This window comes from Acomys minous (genome assembly GCF_964271855.1).
Source record: "Acomys minous genome assembly, chromosome: 5".
Taxonomy (NCBI): domain Eukaryota; kingdom Metazoa; phylum Chordata; class Mammalia; order Rodentia; family Muridae; genus Acomys; species Acomys minous.
This window is the reverse complement of record NC_140494.1, coordinates 115,587,693-115,608,964: the sequence shown is the minus strand read 5'-3', so window position 1 is coordinate 115,608,964 and position 21,272 is coordinate 115,587,693. Positions and strand designations below refer to the sequence as shown.

At 37.9% G+C, this 21,272-nt stretch overlaps 1 protein-coding gene across 10 annotated transcripts in view; it reads left to right on the top strand.

Annotated features, from left to right (window-relative positions):
* PEAK1 (pseudopodium enriched atypical kinase 1) overlaps nt 1-21,272 on the top strand; it is a 222,713-nt gene that overhangs the window by 86,965 nt on the left and 114,476 nt on the right. For 9 of the 10 annotated variants that reach the window (XM_084782239.1, XM_084782241.1, XM_084782234.1 and 6 more), the window contains one exon: nt 20,360-20,521. The gene's annotated coding sequence lies outside the window, so the exon portion shown is untranslated. Of the gene's footprint in view, nt 1-4,984; nt 5,105-20,359; nt 20,522-21,272 lie in introns of all 10 variants that reach the window. The other variant, XM_084782236.1, reaches the window with a different exon arrangement.

Genomic DNA, 21,272 nt, shown 5'->3' with positions numbered 1-21,272 from the left:
CATCCTTAACAATGCCCATGGCAGGGCAGGAACCAGATCTGAAGACACTGAAATCAGCATTTGAAAGCACAGTTGGTCCTTCCTCCAACAGAAATGTGTCAGAGAACATATCTGAGGTAAAGGTAGGTGATGAACTTGGTTAAGTTTGACATATTGTTAGGGCATTCAGGTAGAGGTATCCAGATTGCCAATAAGAAGGTATGGCACATATGGCACATAGAAGATATGTGCCTACATATCCATTTCAAATTCACCTATTTACTAATATGTATCAATAATTCTCAATTCTGTACTTAGAGTGTTTTGGGAGGTATTCACATACACGTTTAGAAAGACAGAAACTTTGAATCACCCAGAATGGTGAATTCTCAGTCAAACAAGGTGACATTCTGCCTTCTGTTTTAGTTCTTACACAGTAAACAGTTCTTCTTTTTGCAGTCTACTTAATACCATGTAGTCATATTTTTTGTGCTTTTTTTTTTTTTTTTTGGTGGTGATTTTGCTGTTTAAAATGGCTCCAAGGGGTATGCTGGAATATTATGTAGTACTCGTTACTGAAGAAAACTATGACACGTCTTCTGAGTAACCTTTGCTCAGTCGTGACATAGGCTCTGGCTGTGGGCTTGGCGTTAGTGAATCAGCAGTTATGTATTGACTAGCACACTTTAAACAGATCTACACATAAGATCAGCAGCTCACAAGAACCTAACCCTCTCTTCCCACTTCACAGGAGCATTGGTTTATTAGTGCCACAATAGTAAGAGTAGCTGTGTAGGTACATAAAGTGCACCTTTTTAATAAATTATCCTTACATTTGTATGTTGCATGCCTTTGTCCTAGTTTATACTCAAGATTATGCCCAGAAGAAATGTGTGGCTCATTTCTTAATAATTTATGGTTTTACCTCATGAGAATGATTCCATACGTTCTAAGTTTGGAGGAGGTTCCTTGTGAAATCGAATACTGAAGAACGTGGATGACACTGACTGGCAGCATCCGAACACTCATCCACAGTGTATTCAAACGTACCATGTTGTCAGTGTCACACTGGTAGACTGCCAGTTTCTTTTATGGTTGCTTGACGTTTCTTTAGCAAGCCTGAAATATTATCATTCCCCATTCCCCATTCCCTTACTGAAATTTATTTTATAATGGTATTTCTCTGCAAGGAAATTTCATAATCAAGAATTGGATGGAAGCATTCATATGTGTCAATATGCTCGAATACAATAGCACAAGAGGATTTTAACCTCTTATTCATTGATTTTGCTTTGTATCAGTAAGGGTACCTTTAAATGCAAGACGAGAACTCATAGACACACACACCATGGTGTGTGTGTGTGTGTGTGTGTGTGTGTGTGTGTGTGTGTATTACTTTTTGCAAAACTGAATGAAAATTGGCATTCATCTGCAGTGTCAAAAGCAAGAAGACAAAAATACACATGAGTTTTATACTCCAAAGTGATACTGTAGTTATTAGCATGTGTGTTTCTTTAAAATTGTGTTTAAAGTTTATTACATTTATTGGGGGGGCGGCAGTGTTGCAGCATGTATATGTAGGTCAATAGACAGCTTGGCAGAAACTGGTTCTCTCCTCCACTGTGTGGCTTCCTTGGGTCTCACTCAGTTGGCAGGCATGGCATGCACCTTTACCTGCTGAGTTATCTCTCTGGCCCAGTGTGCTGGCTAGTTTTATGTCACCTTGACATAATAAGCTAGGGTCTTTTGGGGAGAGAGAACTCTCAATTGAGAAAATGACCTCTCTAAGATCAGGCTATAGGCAAGCCAGTAAGGTATTTTCATTAGTGTGGAGGGCACAGTCCATTGTTAGTGGTATCACCCCATGAGGAGCAAGCCAGGAAGCAGCGTTCTTCCCGTATTCCTCCACAGCTTCTGCATCAGCCTTTTCTTCTAGGTTCCTGCCTTGAGTTCCTACTACAAGCTGTAGACTGAAATAAACCCTTTCCTACTCAAGTTGCTTTTGGTTATGGTATTTTTATGACAATAGAATAGAATAGAAACCTAACTGTGATACCCAGCATGTGTTTCTTAATCACTTTTATTCTTAGTACAAAAGATATGAACTGGGTACCTTATTTAGCTGTTTAAAAAAAAAATAGAAAGAGGTCCACATTTAGAGATGCTTCAACTTGTTTTTCAGTTCTTGTAATTTCTTAAGCACTTAGTATGATCCAGACACTGTCAGATATTTAATTCACATTATCTTATTTCATTCTTAATCCTTTAAGTAGGTGTTTCCCCCACCCCATTTTGTATTTATAATACCTGTGTTTAAGAAAGATTTAATAGTTCCATCAGCGTTTTCACACACTTGTATAACTATATACCTTTATTCTGTTAAACTGCTAGTCTATATGTTTAGAGTCCCCTTAAACACAACCACACCCCACACGGCCACCAAATCACATTAAAGCCTCTTATTTTGTTCTATTGTGAAAGGTACTTTGTTCCCAAAGCACTGATTTTTGCCAAGTTCTGTGTGGTCAGTCCTGTGGGTTATCATGCACACTGGTTATTCTGTCATGAATGCAACAAGGCTTTACATCATTCTTTTTGCCTTTCTTGGTTTGTTATTCAACTAGCAATCTGTATTATATGTTTCTGAAAGTTGCTAAATTCTACAAATTAAATTCTATAAGCTTACCTGTAATCTACTGAAAGGTTTTAGAGACACACAACATACATAGTTAGGACTTCATTACTCAAATAAAATTATGTGCGAAGCTTGGCTTATGTCTGTACATTTTAAGATATGTGATTCATAGTTGTTTTCTTCCCTGCCCTGGCCCATCCACAATTTCCCCTAATTCTGAAAAATCCAACATTCATCCTTTTCCCTGGAAATTAAGAAGTTTAGCCTTAGAAGGATTTTTGTAAAATCTACAATTTATTGCATGCAGCTTCTGGGTACTTAAGTCATCTTTAGCAAAGGCATGCTATTCTTTGAATGTATTTTTTAAGTAGAGAACAATATTTACTTATATTAGAAAAGATGATTACCTCTTAGTTACCTAGTCTATATCATTTTGATTGATTGATTGATTGATTGATTGTTTTATTAACCAACTAAAATACCTCTTGGCTATTTTATTGCTTGAAAAACATGTCTAGCCAGGCATGTTTATCTTGTGCCTTTAATCTCAGCATTCAAGAAGCAAAGACAAGCATGTCTTTGAATTAGGGCCAGCCTGGTTTACAAGGCAAGTTCCAGGCTAGCCAGGGCTACATAGTAAGAGCCTGTCTCAAAAATAAACAAATAAAGAAAGCAAAACCAAGTCCACAATAAAGACCTTGCACAGTATGTACTGAGTTTGATCCTTGTCTTCCAAAGCCAAAACCAACCAAAGAGCAAAGTCTCTTAAATAGAAAAAACAAGGTTTGTTTCTGCTGATAGTAAATTAAAGAATATTCCATTTTAAAGAGTAATTCAACCCTCTTTCACTTACATATATTTCTCGGTTTATCTTCCTCTAGGAAAAGCATATTTGAGGTCTGTTGGCTTAAAAGAGAGATGGAAGAAAGGAGTTGGAGCCAGTTAAATAAGTTTTTTTTTCATAATGTAGCATTTTTCTTTCAGTCTTAACACTTTTTATCAATTTTCTGCTTTATCCTAGCATTAAATCTTCTACTTTTGAGCCTTGCCATAATAACACAGAAAGGACAAAGATAAAGCGACATGCCCTTTTCACAGTGTTTGCAAGAGACTGGTGAATAGGAAGGACAGGATGATAAAAAGTTAGATAAGGTCTTCATTTTATGAGGAGAGTTTTGTAAGGTTTGGCAAATTGCTTAAAGTCAAAAGCTTTTAGTCACCATGGGATTGCGACTGAGATCTGCTGACTCTGAACCATGCTTGCCTTCTATTATGCCACAGTGCTCTTCAATTTATTTAAGTTTGCTGTTCAGCTGCTGATTACAGAAGGTGAGGACCACGACCAAGATAGAGAGATAGGAAGTTTCACTTAAGGAAACTTTCTAAAGAGTTAAAAGAAGAGGAAAATACTCTCAGGTCTCTGAAAGTTTAGAAGGCTAGAAAAGGGAGCTAATGTTTGCAAGCACTTAATAAGTGCCAGGCTCAATAAGTGCTGTTTAACATGGGCAGGCCTGCTGAATTCACACTAGCCAAGTGACATACTTTATATTATTCCTTATCTTTAAGACAGAAAATAAAGCAAATTACCCAAGATCACACAGTTAATCGGTAATAAAAACAAAAATGAAACCCTTTCCTGGAAAAGATTATGCAGCTTACATCATGCCTATTTGATTAAGACTTTACATCATACAAGCCAAGTAACTGGCAGTTGAGTCTGAACATCTATGTATGCCCTTTAGTATTTATGACTTTTAAACATTCTTAATTTGACTATTAGTAATTGAATCATGTCACTAGTATAATGCTTACACTGCTAGACTCAGGTCCGCAGAGTCTATTCCTGGAAGCCCATTGAGAGTCAGAGTCCAGAGTCAATGCAAAAGCAAAGGAATTTTAATTGAGCCGGCCTGCCAGGGTCCATCAAGCTCAGAAGAGTTGAGGGACCCCAGGTAGCCAAAGCAGTGGGTTTAAATACCCTTTACAGAAGCATAATTCAGCAACAGCAATTAGTACAAATCTAACTGGCTAACAAAATTAACCTCTAAGGATAAATTGAATGGAGCTTGGGAAGGAGTGAGGGAGCAGCCTGGAGGGGAGGGGGGCAACCTGGAGGCCGTTGGCCTCAGCATATGTTCAGGTGAGACGCTGGGCATGAAGGTGTGGTTATTCTAGGAGCCATCTTGAGCTAGTGGGTTCCGAGTAGGGTAGGGGTAGAAGCAGTGGGGTGCAGCAGTGGAAAAAAAAATTTTTAACTGGTCTCAGCTGGGCATAGATATTTAATAACGGTTTAGCATGGCTGCATTCTGGCTGGCTCTGGCTGACCTGAATTCTTCAACACCATCTTAATAAAATCTTCCTTGTGACAAGTTACAGCCATAATTTTTTGAAGCTGTCCAATCCCACGGTGAATAGACTGTGATATCGAGTGTGGCTAGCAGCTATGACAAGCATAGCTACAGGTGATGGGGAAGGGCGTTGAGACAGGAGGTAAATCCACATCTTTTCAGTTCCGCTTTTCCTGTTCACCCTGTGCTGTACACATCTCTTACTTTACTTTCTGTTTCATTTTTTGGGTTCTGATTTATAGGAAATTAGCTATTACTTTCAATGCTTCAGAGGTAAAGAGCAAAGGCTTCTTAGAGACAAGACACCTTTAGAGATCGCTTCATTGAATCTTCCCATATGACAGATAAAGAAACAGCTCACATTTGTATAGCGCATTAAACAGTTCTAAGTTCACCTGTATATGTTACCCTCTTGCAAGTATCTGCATGCTCTCCTGGGTGTTGGCTCTGTTTATTAACAATTAGGCTTTATTATACAACCCAGTTATCTTACACAAGAGGGAAAAAAGTTTAAAGGGAAACAAGAGTAAACCTTTCAGTATCTGTTTTACGAGACGGATCCCTAGGTATCTCTGGCCTGTATGCTGGTTGTCTCCCCAATCCACGTCCGAACCTGCAGCTCTTCCTTGTCCTCTCTGCCTGCGTCTGTCTCTCTCCCGCAAGGGCCAGTAGGTCTCCTCCCAGAATCCCTCTTCCCATCAATGTTTGATTAGAAACACAATCACCTTCCTGAATTTTGTACCCAGGATGGTTCTTCCCAGTCTTTAACTATGTCCACCTCAGTGGGATATCAGTGGTGTTTCCAAGCTGCAGAGCCTGAGGCAAGACCAGTCTAGACTGTCTTCACCTGGGACAATGTCTACAATCCTTCCACAGCTGGATTAAATGTTATCGCTGTCATTGTGCCTATGACCAAACTGAATTGGCTTAGGGTCACAGAGCTGAGCCTAGGCTAACTGACTTAGTACCTGTCCATCTCAGGTTTAACATACTTTCTTGCTTTAAGAGAATAAATTACACACTCAGGGAAGCAGAGGCAGGCAAAGTGAGTTCAGGACAGCCAAGGCTATACAGAAAAACTGTCTCAAAAAAGAAAAACAAAACAAAAGGATAAATTACATCCTTGTTAGGAATCCCTTATGTGAGAATGAATTTGTTGGTTTATTAAACACATTTAAACAGGAAACATAAATGTTTCTTATAAGTAGCAATGAAGACAGATTAAAAACAACAAAAAGAAAGGGGTATGGTAGTTGTAAAAACTAATGTCTCTGAGTTAATTTTTATTTTTTGTGTTGATTTAGAATAACTGACTTTTACTATCCTTGTATGTATTTATAGTATATTACTCTATTACCATTATTAATAGTATACTGCTCTATCTTTAAGCAAAAATCACTTAAGAAGACCATACTCTATAATGAAATGCATACAAATTGTACTTGAGCTGAGGAGAATTTAGGTTAACTAAAAGGTATACATAAAAATTAATAAATACAAAAGCAAGTCTTTACAGAGAATTACTTGATTGTCTCTTTGATGGCTTTGCTCATATTCCTACTCTGTGGCCGTGTGGCGCTGGCTAGGACATGACCTGTGTGTGCACCACTCATCTTTCTGTAGGGAGCAGTAGATTGCTTTGCCTTGGTAACTGTCTGGAAGTAATACTGTGTTTAGTTGGAAAGGAAAGTTTGAAAAACTAGTATATACTCATAAGTGATTACTGATTTCCATTATTTTGTTCTGTTTGTCTTTTCTTGAGGAGGAATTGGCTATGTGAAATGATGGTGCCTTCTCGTAGATGTAGAAGCTTGATCATCCCTACCTATTAGTCTTTATTGAAGAATTTTTAAGTTAATCTGCATGTATTTTATAGAAGTAGTAAGTGAAAGGTGACTTTCAACTGCTCCTACCCCTGGAAGGGAAGCCGGGAAGGACAGAGTTGGTTATGAGCAAAATTAGAACGTAGCATAAGGTCTGGCTTAGAGGTGAAGAGTGTGCTGGGTCCTTCCTCAACTTTGTTTTCCTGAAGAGTCCTTTTAAGCATTGTCTTGCCATGCTCTGTTCTGCCTCCTCCCATTTGCTGCCATCACAGACCCACAAAATGATAGCAAATGGTATTTGATGCAGACTTCAATAATGCTAGCTTTTAATCTCAGCTTTCTATTTGACCAGACAAAGTATATACAAGATCGTTTTGTTGTTTTTTAACCTATTCTTGTATGGTACTTAACTAGTAAATGACAAGGTCTCTTCTCCACAGTAACTGATTTAAAAAATTTAATCTAGTTTCTGGAAGCTTCAAACACCAGACAGTTTTATTGTATTGTTTCTACTGTAATCTGCTTGTGTCTTCCTTTACCAGATGACAGTTTTAAGAACCATTGTAAGTTTCTCATTACCCAGTTGTGACTTAGCGGTCATAAAATAGTTGTGATAATTAGCTGAGGGATTAAAGTGTTTTAAGTGACTGGACTTCTTCGTGTCACTTTCTTTTGTTTACTTTTTGATGAAAGAGTTCTTGGTCTAGACTAGCTGCACAGCTCTTCATTCAGATTAAAGCATTGTTTTCAAAGCTACCATTGGTGGTACTCACCTGAAATCCACACATTCCAAAGGCTGAGACATAAGTGTTCAAGGCCAACTGGACAACATAGGTAGTTCCAAGATAACTTGAAGTACACAGTTAAACCCTGTCTCAAACAAAACAAAACAAAAGCAAAAACCTTTGGCATGTATATACATATTCTTTTAATTAAATAATAACAATCGTTATTATTATTTTATTGTTGGCTTGAGAGAGCATCTGACCATGAAGCCCTAGATTACATGGAACTCTGTAGGCCAGGGTGGCCTTAAACTCACAGAGATCCACCTGCCTCTGTCTCCCAAGCACTAGGATTAAAGCTGTATGCCACTACTTCTGGGAGCCTTTTAATTTAGAAGACAGTTTTAATTTATAAAGACTTTTATGTCAAAATGCTTTTGTAAAACTAATTGAAATACTTTTTTCCATTTCATTGATAAATTAAATAATTAAATAGCAATAAATAAAGTACTTTACCTGGAAGTTGATTATACATTAATATAGATTTATTTCTCTTTGTAAATTTTTTTTTTTTTGGTGGCAGGGTACCATAAAAATGATTACAGTTCTTAGTGAACACATGGAACATTTCAATCTTTATTTTTAGATGTGTGTGTGTGTGTGTTCGTGTGTGCGTGCGTGTGTGCGTGTGTGCGTATACAAGTGCACACATATATGTTTGTGCATGTGGAACTAGAGGAGGACAAGAATGCAGCCCAGCACCTTTGAGGCAGGGTTCTCACTGGGCTGGAGCTCATCAGCGAGGCTAGCCTGCATGACCAGGGATCCCCAGGCATCTATGCCTTCCCAATGCTAGGACCACGCTGGCGTGCCTCACATTTGTATGTGGGTTCAGAGGAGCAAAGTCAGGTCCTCACACTAGCAGTGCGCTTTGCTAGCTGAGCCATCTCCCCAACCCCATTTGGGTCTTTTTTACGTCACTCATATGAGTAAATCTGAGGATGGCAGTAAAAGTATCAGGGGATGCTGGTTTCTACTTCAGTACAGAGTTTGGTGTTTAATCAAAGAAGCCAGGAAAAAAAATAATATATGATTTTTAGCTTCCTTAATGAACAGAATATTGTAAGGCTTAACATGGTGCTGGAGTGTGAGGAGCAGAGGAAACTCTGAGTGCGTTATTAACACGGGCACAGCCATATTACAGACCCCAGGCTCAGAACCCTGGGAAAACAGTGGCAAAGCTGGAACTTGTGCAGATGTCGTCAGTGTGTGTAGAAACTGTCCACCATAGCTTCCCCCTCTGGGTATTGACAGCCTGAAGACGGCTTCCCTGCAGAGACTGCAGCTGAGATCAGTTGACCTTGTCCACGCGCTCAGCTGCCTGAGATAGCCCTGCGTCCTTGTCCACCTGTGTGCAGTGACCCAGACTCCACTGTGCAGCTGTGTGTAAAGAGCACACTGAGCACCCTGGTGCTGCGGTTTCTCCAGCAGAGAGCACAGTCCCTGCTCCACAGGAGTCAGGTCTACCCCTGAAGCCATGCAAAAATATGACAATGGAAGTTTAGAAAAATCTTGATTGGTTTTCTTCTTTCAGATATACCTAAAAATTAAACCATTCAATAGTGCCCAAGACATCATTTATATCTTGTTATTATGCTTGCAAAATTTAAATGAGTTAACTCCTATTTTCAGAAATAGAAAGCTGGGCAGTGAGCAAGAATTCCAGGATCTGTTGACCTCAACTTTGTATCTCATTTATAAATAGTTGCTCTGTTATTTGACTTTATCAGAGAAAAATAGTATTGAGTGAGTATAAATATTCAAAATACTAATTCAATATCTGGGCACCGTCTATTTTGCCGTATTTGTTTTTTTTTCTCAATGTGAGATTAGACTATTTTCACAGATACTTAAAGATTATTCTGCTAGTTACAATTGACAGTTATTGAAATAGATCATCATTTGCTTTTGGGCCATTTTTAAAATGAAAAAAATGTAGCTCCAGCACCAAATAGAAACAAACAAGTCAAACCCCCAGAGGCCATTAACTACAGTTTGTTTTCCTTGAATATGAATAAATTTGCATTGAAATTATATAAATTATCTTTCCAGCTTTGTTTGTTTTTATACACAGCCAGAATATTTTGATTCAAGATTTAGTTTTCTGAAATGTGGCTGTTCTGCTGGTCTACAACAATAAAAGGCTATAAAAAGATCAGAGAATCTAAATCCCTGGTTTTATTAGGATTCATTCTTGTTGTCATAGATTCTGTGAGCTTGAACAAATGTATAATGAAACATTATAATGTGTACTTTGTTATAATGTCAGATAGAGGACTTTCGTGACCTGAAATCTTCTCTGTCCTGTTTAGTCATCCCTCTGTTCTCTCCTACTGTTTTGTTTTTTTTTTTTTTTTTCTGTTTCTATAGTTACATTTTTCTAGATTATATAGTTGGATTCATACAATATTGTAGCCCATTCAATTGACTTATTTTTTACCTATTAGAGATAAAGATACTATGGCTTTCTTTTTTAGAAAAAGATTCTTTCTGGGTGGTGGTGGCACATCCCTTTAATCCCAACTCAGGAGGCAGAGGCAAAAGGGTCTCTGTGAGTATAAGGACAGCCAGGACTACAGAGAAAAACCCTGTCTCAAAAAATCAAATGGGGGTGATGGAGAAAAAGATTCTTGCTTACAGATAGCATAAGTAAAGATCGTAAAAGAATTCACAAAGTTAACTAGGAAGTTACAGACATACTGCACAGAGGCCCATTAACACTATTCCCTTCATTAATTATATCTTATGTGACTTCTACAACAACATCAAAGGCAAGAATCTAATTGGTATAAATGAGTATATAGTTCTTTTGAGTTTTACAAAACCGAGCTTCCTGAAGCCAACACTGCAGCCATGATGTAGAACTATCCTGTTACTATCATGTAAGCCCATGAGTTGCCTCTTTATGTCGCTGTGCTCTTTACCCTTGTCTAGGGTGGACACTGTGCAGGACACTGTGCCAAAGTATAAATAAGCCATGTTCTGTTCATATGGTAGATCTCAGCAATATAGATCTCAGCAGGGGACATTTTTTCTTTATTAAATTAAGAACTTTCACCGTTTCACTTGAAGTTACTTTATGGTGTCTCTTTGGTGTTTCTGAATTGCCAGCCTCATTATTGTTAGTTTCTTCTCTTTGTCGTGATTTCTGTCTTTTGTTCAGTCTAGACAATTGCTTTTAGGCTTTTGACCCCTTAATAAAAATAGAGAAAACTGTAAATGTGCTCAGAACATCTTTTGAGAAGCATTTCATAGATTTTGTTGTTAGATTTTATTTGACTCAAATTATTCTCTAATTTCCTATGACTGTTCCTACTCTATTGTTTGACTTCTGAATGTTTGGGAAACGTCACAGTATCTTTTCTTTGCTGGTTGCTGATTTAATTCCATGTGGTTTCCATTCCCTCGGTTTGCATAGCCTTACTCCTGGCTCAGCTGGTGTTCGTTCTGAGAAATGCACTTGTTTCCTCGAAGGCCTCTGCGCTGCTGTGCATCAGAGTGTTCCATGGTGCTTATCTCTGACCTGGTCTCCCTCCTGTGCCTTTGCGGCACTGCTCTTTTGTTGTTGATGATGTTTTTGTGTTTGTTTTTCGAAACAGGGTCTCTCTGTGTAGCCTTGGCTGTCCTGGAATCGCTTTGTAGACCAGGCTGGCCTTGAACTCACAGCTATCCACCTGCCTCTGCCTCCTGAGTGCTGGGGATTAAAGGCCTGCGCCACCATGCTGGCAGGGCACTGGTCTTTTAGTTCATGGGGAATGTGGTGTCTTCAGCTGTACTAGTGTCTCTCTGTGATTGCTGACAGCTTTTATTTAGCTTTCTTTTTTTTTTTTTTAACCTCTGGTGTTACAGACTTGCATATTTAGGATTTCCCAACTTTTTAAATAAATCCACTGTAGACTATAAAATGCCCTATCTCTGATGACAGTTGATCGTCTTCTACTGTTTGATATAAATGAGGCTGTTCCAATTTAAGATTAAAGGGGTTTTGCCTTTCTAATGTGAACCTGTTGCCTTATTGGTTTTTGTTTGTGTGTGGAGGGGATAACATGTATTTGGGTCTTAAACTTTTCATATGTCTTATTTATTTACTTGGTGGTTTTTTACATATTGTTTTGTTTTGAGACGTGATCTTCCTATGTAGCTCAGGCAAGCCCCAAACTTAAAGATTCAACTACCTATACCTCTTTCATGTCTCACCAGGACCCACCATGCCTTTTAGATTGAGTATTTAGCACAGGTAATGTAAGTCTGTGGTAGAGCACTTGCCTAGCATGCACAAGGCCTTGGATTTAGTACTAGCTCAATATAAAGTAATGAATGGAAGAGAATTTATATTTAGTATATAAATAAGTTTTGTATTGAGTCTGCCGTCTCACTAGTTTGTTCTTTATTAATCTTTCTTTCAAAATAACCATGCTTTTATATTCCATATAATTTCTTCTCTTGGCTCATTCCCATTAGTTTATTCTTTTATTCTATTTACTTATTTTAGTTCTTATTCTATGAATACAGTATCCCTTTTCTTAGAATGACATCACATCACTTCTCATAAGATATGGTTTCTACAAAAAAATTTTTTTTTACTATGTCAGTTTTTGCTTTTGTTTTTGAATTTTGCATTGTGTCAGAGGACAACTTTGTGAAGTCTTCTATCAAACTCATCTATCTTGGAGACATCTGCCTTCACTCTCTAAGTCATCTCTCTACCCTGCTCTTAAAAAAGAAAAAATTCTCCCCTCTTTCTCTCTGAATTTCCCTTTGGGTAACTTTTGTTGATCTATCCATAAGTTCACTAATGCCCTTGTTCTTCAGATTATAAACTACTCTTTGTCCATTTCATGCAATTTCATCTTAAATCTTAAAGTTTTTATTTATAAGTTCTGTTTTGAAAATCTTCAGATTCACTTCACTCACCATATTCCTGTTTTCATTTATATCCTGTACTATTCAAACAAACATAATTAAAATATCACTTTATATATTGTTGCCTGCTAATCCCATTATTTCTTAGTCGCTCCAGATTGATATTTTTCTGGTTATGGAATCACAATTTTACTGCTTCTTCAGTAGTTTTATTAAATGACCAATGTGAATTTTATAACCCTAAGTTTTAAATTTTGTTTCTTTAAAGAGCATTGGGCTTTCTCTAAAAGGCAGTTTGCTAATTGCTTGCTAGTTTGTTACTCTCTAGGCTGTCTAAACGTAGATGATTTCCATGGGTCTGAAGTTGCCTTTTTCCTAAGGCTACCTTCACCTGGTGTCTGTGATGTGGCCCACCTGGGGTTATCCTGGTTTCTTTGTATATTCAATAAGGCTTTTCCGTTCATACTAAGAAAATTTGTTAATTTTCTTCCCGGTGTCAGCTTTGAGAATCATTTCTGTTGTTCTTGCTTGGTAACTGTTTCCTTGGAGTCATGTCCTTTCAGGAAGCACTAGCCTTCTTGTGTACAAGTGTTCGTGTAGCTGACGCTCAGGGAACCTGGTTCCGATTGTAGGAACTCTTGCACCTGCCCAGAAGCTCCCGCTACATAATATCCAGCCACACGGGCCTACACACATATTCTGCTCAAGTCAACGGCATTGTGAGGTTCTGTTGAGGTTCTTTCTCACGGTGCTATAGTGGAAATTGCTTCCTGCCTGAGAACTCTGCTTCTTCCCTGTTGAATTCATGGTTCCCATGCCCGTGTCTGAAATGGTCATTTCCTGCTCTTCTTACTGTAGGTGGTGGTTTGCATTGGGAGGATCATTCTGGGCTTGTTTACTACGCTGTGGTCAAAAGCAGAAGTGGAGTCACTCTAGAATGAGTTTTAACACCTTTGCAAAATTCCAGAGGTCTCAAGAAACTATTTTTCTCACTATTATTATGAATAATCTTGTTTCTACTATGGAAAGTATTATTTATATTTCAACTCAAAGAGCCCATTACAACTTTAAATCAGAACTGGTCAAAAGAAAATGATGTATCATACCTAACAAGTTTACAAATTAAGAAAAAAAACTTGTCTTGTATATAAAGTTGACTTCATATTATGGGATAATAACTGTAAATATAAAAATGCTATTTAATGTTTCATTAGAAATAAAAAGGAATAAAGTAACAGTGGGTATAATACAGACTAAGACTACTTGATCTGGAGTTTTATTTATTGAGGGTTTTTTTTTCCATGCAATATTTTTTTATCATGTTTTCCCTCCCTCTTCTGATCCCACATTCTCCCCACCTCCCTACCCACCCGACTTCGTGTTCTCTCTCTCTCTCTCTGTCTGTCTCTTACTCTCACTCACTTATTGTATCCAAAGAACAAAAACAAAACAAAAAGAATAAAAAGCCCACAGAAAAATCCATGAAGGCCATTAGTACTTTAAAATATACTTCCTGTGATGTTAAAGGAGAGTGGTACTGAACTGAACTTGGGTTATGTCTGGAATGGGCAAACATTAATTATAAAGGGAGACTTTGTAGGCAGTTAACCGACTATGCTCTCATAACTACTCAGGCCTGTCCTTATATAGTTCAAAAGCAGCCATAGACGAAGTGTAAACAAAAGAGCTGGCTGTGTTCTTAGAAAACCTTATTTATAGATAATGAATTTTAAATCTCATATAATTTTTATGCTCAAAATACTCTCCTTTTTTATTTTTTCCAATTGTTTTAAAATATAAAGATTATTTTTAGCTTACAGACTATAAATAAACAGGTGGTAAGTTGGGTTTGGCTCCTAGCTCATGGCTTTGACTACGCCTGCTCAGTCTGACTAAAGTTTCCAGGGAAACGTTGGATCTGTAGTAGATTGATGCATTTTTATTTCCATTGTGATTTTTTTTTTTACTTAAAACTATTTCCTATTGTTAAGTTTAACAGTAAAGTAAAACATGTTTAGGCCTGCAGGACTTTTGAGAGAGTATAGTACCAAAGGTTATATCAGAAGCTGGACATGATGGTATATGTCTGTCTTCTCCGCAACTCAGGCTGAGCTGCACCGGTTGATAACAACCTGAGCAGAATAGTGAGTCAGTCAGTGTCTGTCTGTCTGTCTCTCTTTCTCCCTGTCTGTCTCTGTCTGTATGTCTCTCTCTTCCTCTCTCCCTCTCTCCCTCCCCCCTTTTTTTCTCTCCCTTGCTTGCTTGAGCGTGCGCGCGCGCGCGCGCACACACACACACACACACACACCAGACAAACATTGCACCAGAGCGTTCTAAGCCAGCTAGAGAACTGATACTGATCTAGTTCATCTTGCTACCAGCTTGCTCCATACCTCTTTCTAATCATGCAAGGCTAGATTCCTCCCCTGTGTTGAGTTTCAGCATGCCTATTAATACTGTTCTGAAATTTCTGCATACACACATTCTAAATTTAGTTATATTGGTTACTTTTATCACTGTGGTGACAAAATACCTAATGAAATCTACTTAACAAAGGCAGTGCTTATTTTGAGGATGTGGTCCATTGTGGCAGGAAAGGCATGGTGGCAGAAGCGTTTGGCAGCTGGTCATAGTGCATCCTCTGTTAAGGAGAGAGAGGTGAATTCTGGTGTTTGCGTTGCTTTCAGTCCAGGACCCCAGCACTTAGAATGATGACATGGACATCTCGAGTAGGTCTTCCCACCTCACTTAATCCAACCTAGACATTTCCTTATGGGTTTGTTTCCTAGGTGATTTTAGATCTGTCCAGTTGATGCTACAGCCACTGTTAACCATCACAGTTATTTTGTGATGAAGTTGACTGTGTTTTGGGTTTTTTGTTGTTGTTGTTTTTGGTTTTGTTTAGTTTTTTGTTTGTTTGCTTATTCTTGGTTTTTCAAGACAAGGTTTCTCTGTGTAGCCTTGGCTATCCTAGACTCACTTTGTAGACCAAGTTGGCCTCAAACTCACAGCATTCCACCTGCCTCTGCCTCCAGAGTGCTGGGATTAAAGGCACGCACCACCAAACCGGCTGACCTTGTTTTAACAAAAAGTTCTCTCTCATATGATTTTTTTAACTTTATATTAATTGCACTTACAAGATTTTGGATTTTCTACTCTTAATTTTCAATCCTGTCCAAAGTGTCCTTTCATTGTTGCCTGCTCTTCTGGAATGTCTTCCACACAACTCTCTTGGTCTGTTAGAATAGAAAATATATTCGAAACTGTGGGTGTCTGGAACTCACTTGTAGACCAGGTTGGCCTCAAACTTAGAGCGCTACCTGCCTCTCCCTTTGCCTCTTGGGTTCTGGGATTAAAGACTTGTACCACCATCTGGTTTTCAATATGTCTCAAGCAGAATTAATATTTACAGGCTTATTTTATTTGGTGCTATGTCCATAAAGTTTACTCAAGCTATACCTTTGAAAGTGTGATTCATTACTGTCTTGTGACACGTGTGTCCTGCATACAATTAAATTATTTCCATTTATGTTTGGCTACTTCAGTTCCAATCTGTGTATCAGGTCATTGGAAGAATGCACTGTCAAAGACAGCATCCCCAGCTGACTGTGTTGACTCACGCTTATAATCCCAGCACTTGAGAGGCAGAGGCAGGAGGATAGTTGTTAGTTCAAGAACAGTGTGGTCTGCATAGTGAGCGCTAAGACAGCCTAGAGTTGCATAATGAAGCTTTATCTTGGAAACTTTAAATAATGCACCTCCATCTTATAATTTGTACTTGACACCCAATTTTACTGTTACCATCTAAATCTTGTCATTATCATCATCGTCTTCTTCTTCCTTCTTCTTCCTCCTCCTCCCTTCTTTCCTTCATTTGCTCTAAAATATAAACCATGAGAGCAGAGTTTTTGTCTTTTACTTAGAGCACTGACTTATACCACAGAGGGTCCTAAGTATGTAATTTATTTATCTGTGGTTAGTTGAAAGACAAATAAGTAAAAAGAATCTGCTGCATAATTTGTGCTCATATCTAATATGTTAACATGTACTGTAAGTCATCAAACAGTACAGTGAAAATAATTGTCTACAGAAATGCTTATTTTCAGTTGTTTTAGAAACAAAAACAAGTTATAGAAATAATTTATTTCCTAAATCATATAAGAGTAACTTACTTTGTGACCCAGTACTTCCAAATACGTTAGAGCAGTGGTTTGCAACCTGTGGGTCAAGACCCTTTTGGCAAAGTTCTATCTCCAAAAATATTTACATTATGATTAATAACAATAGCAAAATTTGGTTGGGGTCAACAGAACATGAGGAACTATATTAAAGAGTCTCAGCATTAGGAAGGTTGAGAACCACTGCTTTAGAGTGTATTTTCTAAAAAGGTGTTACCGCACATATTTAATTACATAATAAAAATATTTACTTCTACATTCATAGGTTACAACTGTACAACTCTGTGCAAGCTCTGGAATTTGGTGCTGTAAATCCCCAGAAAGCCTCAAAATCCCAGAGCCTCAAAAAATCTGCATATATAGTCCTTTTTAAAAAAAAATTAATCATTCACTTTACATCCTCATCATAGCCCCCTCCCTCCTGACTTTTCTATCCCCCCTCCCCTACTCCTCAGAGAAGGGAAGCCCCACCTACCCACCCCAGCATACCAAGTCTTATCAGGACTGAGTGCGTCTTCTTCCCCTGCAGCCTGTCAAGGTAACCCTGCCAAGGGAAACTGATAGAAAAGCAGGCAACAGAGTCCATGTCAGAGTCAGCCCCCATTCCTCTTAATAGGGGACCTAAAAGAGGACTGGGCTGCCCATCAGCTACATCTGTGTAGGGGGCCTAGCTCCAGTCCGTGCATGGTCTTTGGTGGAGCCTCAGTCTCCACAGGCCCCCCTGGGCCCTGGTTAGTTGGCTCTGTTGGTCTTCTTGTGGAGCTCCTGTCCCCTCGGAGTCCTTCTGTCCTTCTCCCGGCTCTTCCACTAGACTACCTGTGCCCCACCCAACCTTTGGCTGTGGGCCTCTGCGTCTGTTTCCATCACTTGTCAGCTTTTTGGCTAAGATCAAGTGTAGTATCTGTTCATATCAGTTTAATATAGACTCCTTTTAATTCATTGGCTGACTTCTAATTTCACATGTAATAGAGGTCACTCCTAGGTTCTAGTGGAAATTAACATCTATAGTGGAAGCTGTTGAGTAGATTTTCTGATAGGATTTGGAGTTTGAGGACTTCTAAGATAGAGTTGGTTTTATTTATTTATTATTTTTTTATTTTTAAAATGCAACAGATTTTCCAATTCAAGTTCAGAAATGTTCTGCTTTAGAAGTAAGCACTATGTCCAGGGCTTTAAGGATTTATCCCAGAATGAAGGGAAAAGCTTAAACATAGCCTCCCTAGTAAGACTAAGCTTCCAGAAGCTTGGGCTATCAGGCAGTATGTAACTGCACATTAGCAGAGAAATGAGCATCATTCAGAAAAGAATGTCTGTAATGACTATAGCACACTATCCATATTGTCCCATGTTACATGTGATGAGACAGATTAGTTATCAGGTAAGAGGGGACAAAGTCCAAATGTTGAGGTCAGTAAATGATAACTTGAGCTAGACTTATGAAACGGCTTGGTTGTTCAAGGCACATGCTGCCAATCCTGAAGACTTGGATTTAATCCCTGGGACCCATGTACTAGAAAGAACATGCTTCTTTAGCCTCCACCTCTGACCTCTCTGGTAAAGGTGGAAAGAGAGGAACCAATCCCACAAAAGATGCTCTCTGACCTTTATTACTCAGCTGTATTACTCAGCTCACTATATTATGAAAGCTAGGCTCAGACCCAAGCCTTGACTGTGAAGCCTTTCTCCCTCAGTGTCTTAAGTGACAGCACTATAATACCCAGCTTGAAAAGGCTCTTACCTCAGAAATCTGTGTTCAGTGAACGTAACCTTTGAAAAGAAAGATAAAACAAATATAAATTTAGGCAAGTGAAAGATTAAGTAGTCTGTTGTCAGTGTAAGCACACTATTAAAATGCTAAGAAATTTAAAACTGAGAGACAGTGGTATTAGATAAAAACTTGGTTCTATAAAAAAGATGAAACTTCTTAATAAAGTAAAAAGGTCTTTTTTCTTTTGTTAAAAGACAACTGACTGTGGTTTTTATAATGTATGTAGATGTTTGCTATTCTTGTGATGTATGTAGAGGTTTAATATTATACAAAGGGAGAATTACAGTATATGGGTGATACTCCAAGATTCTTATCTGCTTGTTAATAACTTTAAATAAGTTGTGACAATTTGAGACATTAAATTAAAACACTGAGGGGCTGCAGAGATGGCTCAGTGGTTAAAAGCACTGGCTGCTCTTCCGGAGGTCATGAGTTCAATTCCCAGCAACCACATGGAGGCTCACAACCATCTATGGTGTGATCTGATGTCCTCTTCTGGCCTACAGGTGCACATGCAGAAAGAGCATTGTATAAATCTTTTTTAAAAAGTTAAAACACTGAAAAATATTTTACTTCATAATTAATTCAATGAAAGATAAAACAAAAAAGGCACAGAAACAGTAGAATAGGAAAAATTTTAAATGATAAAATTTTTGTGCCCAAGCATTTTAGTATTTACATTAAATATAAATGAACTAAACTCTCTATTAAGAATCAGTTTCATAAATTGCATAAAGATTAAGGCCCTGGCTATATCATATCTATAAATCAGACATTTTAAATGAGATTGATTAAGCAGAATTTATAGAGCTTTCCATTTTATGTCTATTATACTTGGTCATCTGCAAGTCCAAGAATAAGATATTGAGCAAAAATATTTGGGGGACTTACAGGCAAGTATTGTGTGCATAGCCAAACCCTGCCCTTGGGGAATTACTTTTCTGTCATTGTGTACTTTTTCATACTCAATTTTAAAACTGAAAGTTGTATAAAGTACATTTTCCCCCTAAGGCCTTATAGTCAGAAGAAGACTAAATATCTTTGTCACTGTTCTTAAGACTTAAGTATTTTGATAATCCCTACATACTGCTTAATATTGTATCATATTAATGTTATAAACACTGTAAAAACGTTGAGAATCTCACAGCTGTGTTCAATTTAGCTTGCATTTGATAGAGCAAATCCAAAACCTCTCTTTTTAAAAGTGCTTTTTAGGTGTAAAATATATTGGAGGATTTAATTTGATACTCTGTAAGCATAGTCAGGAATCATTTTATATTTTGGTTGTAAGTCTAGCCTTGAACGGCTGAGCCATCTCTCAAGCCCCAGGAATCATTTTAGAGTAATAATATTCATCTTTCAGTTTCTCATCGTGGGTTTTGTTGTTGTTGTTGTTTTGTTTGTTTGTTTGTTTGTTTGTTTTTTGGTGTTGTGCAAAAACCAAACTGGGGATTTGGCCAGTTTAGAACTCTTAAATTGAATGCCCAAGAGTCAGAAAGAGATAAAAAAAAATTGTATAACTATCTTCAGTCTGTTTATAAATATACTTTATGCTTGAATTTAGCATTGCTAACTGGCTAATTAAATGTTTGCATTTGGAGATAGCTGGAACAAATATTTCCTATTCAATAAATATCCACATGTTTCTTGTAAAATGAATCTCTGAGGACAATCAAATGAAGTGTTTTTGTTTTTTGTTTTAAATCAAATGAAGTTTTACAAAATCCTTTTCACCAGTATTCTTTTGGTTCTTAAAAATAACTTGGTTTGTAAGTATGACAGGGGAATTCTCAAGTGTGTGAGGTTGTATGTGTCTCCACCTAAATAAGGAAGTTACATTTTAGTTAATTAGATGATTCATAACTGCTAAGGGTAAAATTCAGAATATTCAAAGATGAAGAAACAAATGTAATGTATTTTAAATTACTCTGCCTTTCATCTTAAGGTTGGTTTTTTGTCTTTCGTTTCTCCCTCTTGCAGTAAACATTGGTGCCTACCTTCAGAATATAGAAATGAGAGGCCAGGAGGAAAGGACAGTCACCAGAAGAAGATCTGAATAACTTTGAAGTTGTAAAGGAATGTAGAACTTGCTGCTAACCTGCCTTGGCCACCAGAATGAACGAAGTGCTACGGAGTTAAATGGTAACCAGAATTTTCCTGTCATGTTTTTCCACAAAGGTTTAGAGCACTCGAATGGACTCAGTTTAAAATTTATAATGTTGGTCAAACAACTGCCAAACGGTGGAAGAAGCTTGTTAATCTTACAGCTTAACGTTGTCAGGCTTCTTTGGTCTTTAATGTATGTTTAAAAGAATTACTGGGATTTTTTTCTCCAGCCTCTTAACAAGAAACATAAGGTTACTTGAAAAGGAATATGGTCTGTACTGTCTGTCATTCCACCTTTCACCGAACATGTTCTCTCTTTCCAAAAAGTAAGCTCAGTGCCCTAAGGATCTAGTAGTTCTCATAGACAATTGTCTTCTGAGTTTTGTTTTAGTTTCTTTACTTGATGTTAAATCTGTTTTTTCATATCTGAAATTTTAATTTTATACTTATTTTTTTTTACTTTATTAATTTATTCTTGTTACATCTCAATGGTTATCCCATCCCTTGTATCCTCCCATTCTTCCCTCCCTCCCATTTTCCCCTTATTCCCCTCCCCTATGACTGTTCCTGAGGGGGATTTCCTCCCCCTGTATATGTTCATAGGGTATCAAGTCTCTTCTTGGTAACCTGCTGTCCTTCCTCTGAGTGCCACCAGGTCTCCCCCTCCAGGGGACATGGTCAAAGGTGAGGCACCAGAGTATGTGAGAAAGTAATATCCCACTCTCCACTCTACTGTGGAGAGTGTTCTGTCCATTGTCTAGATCTGGGTAGGGGTTTAAGGTTTACC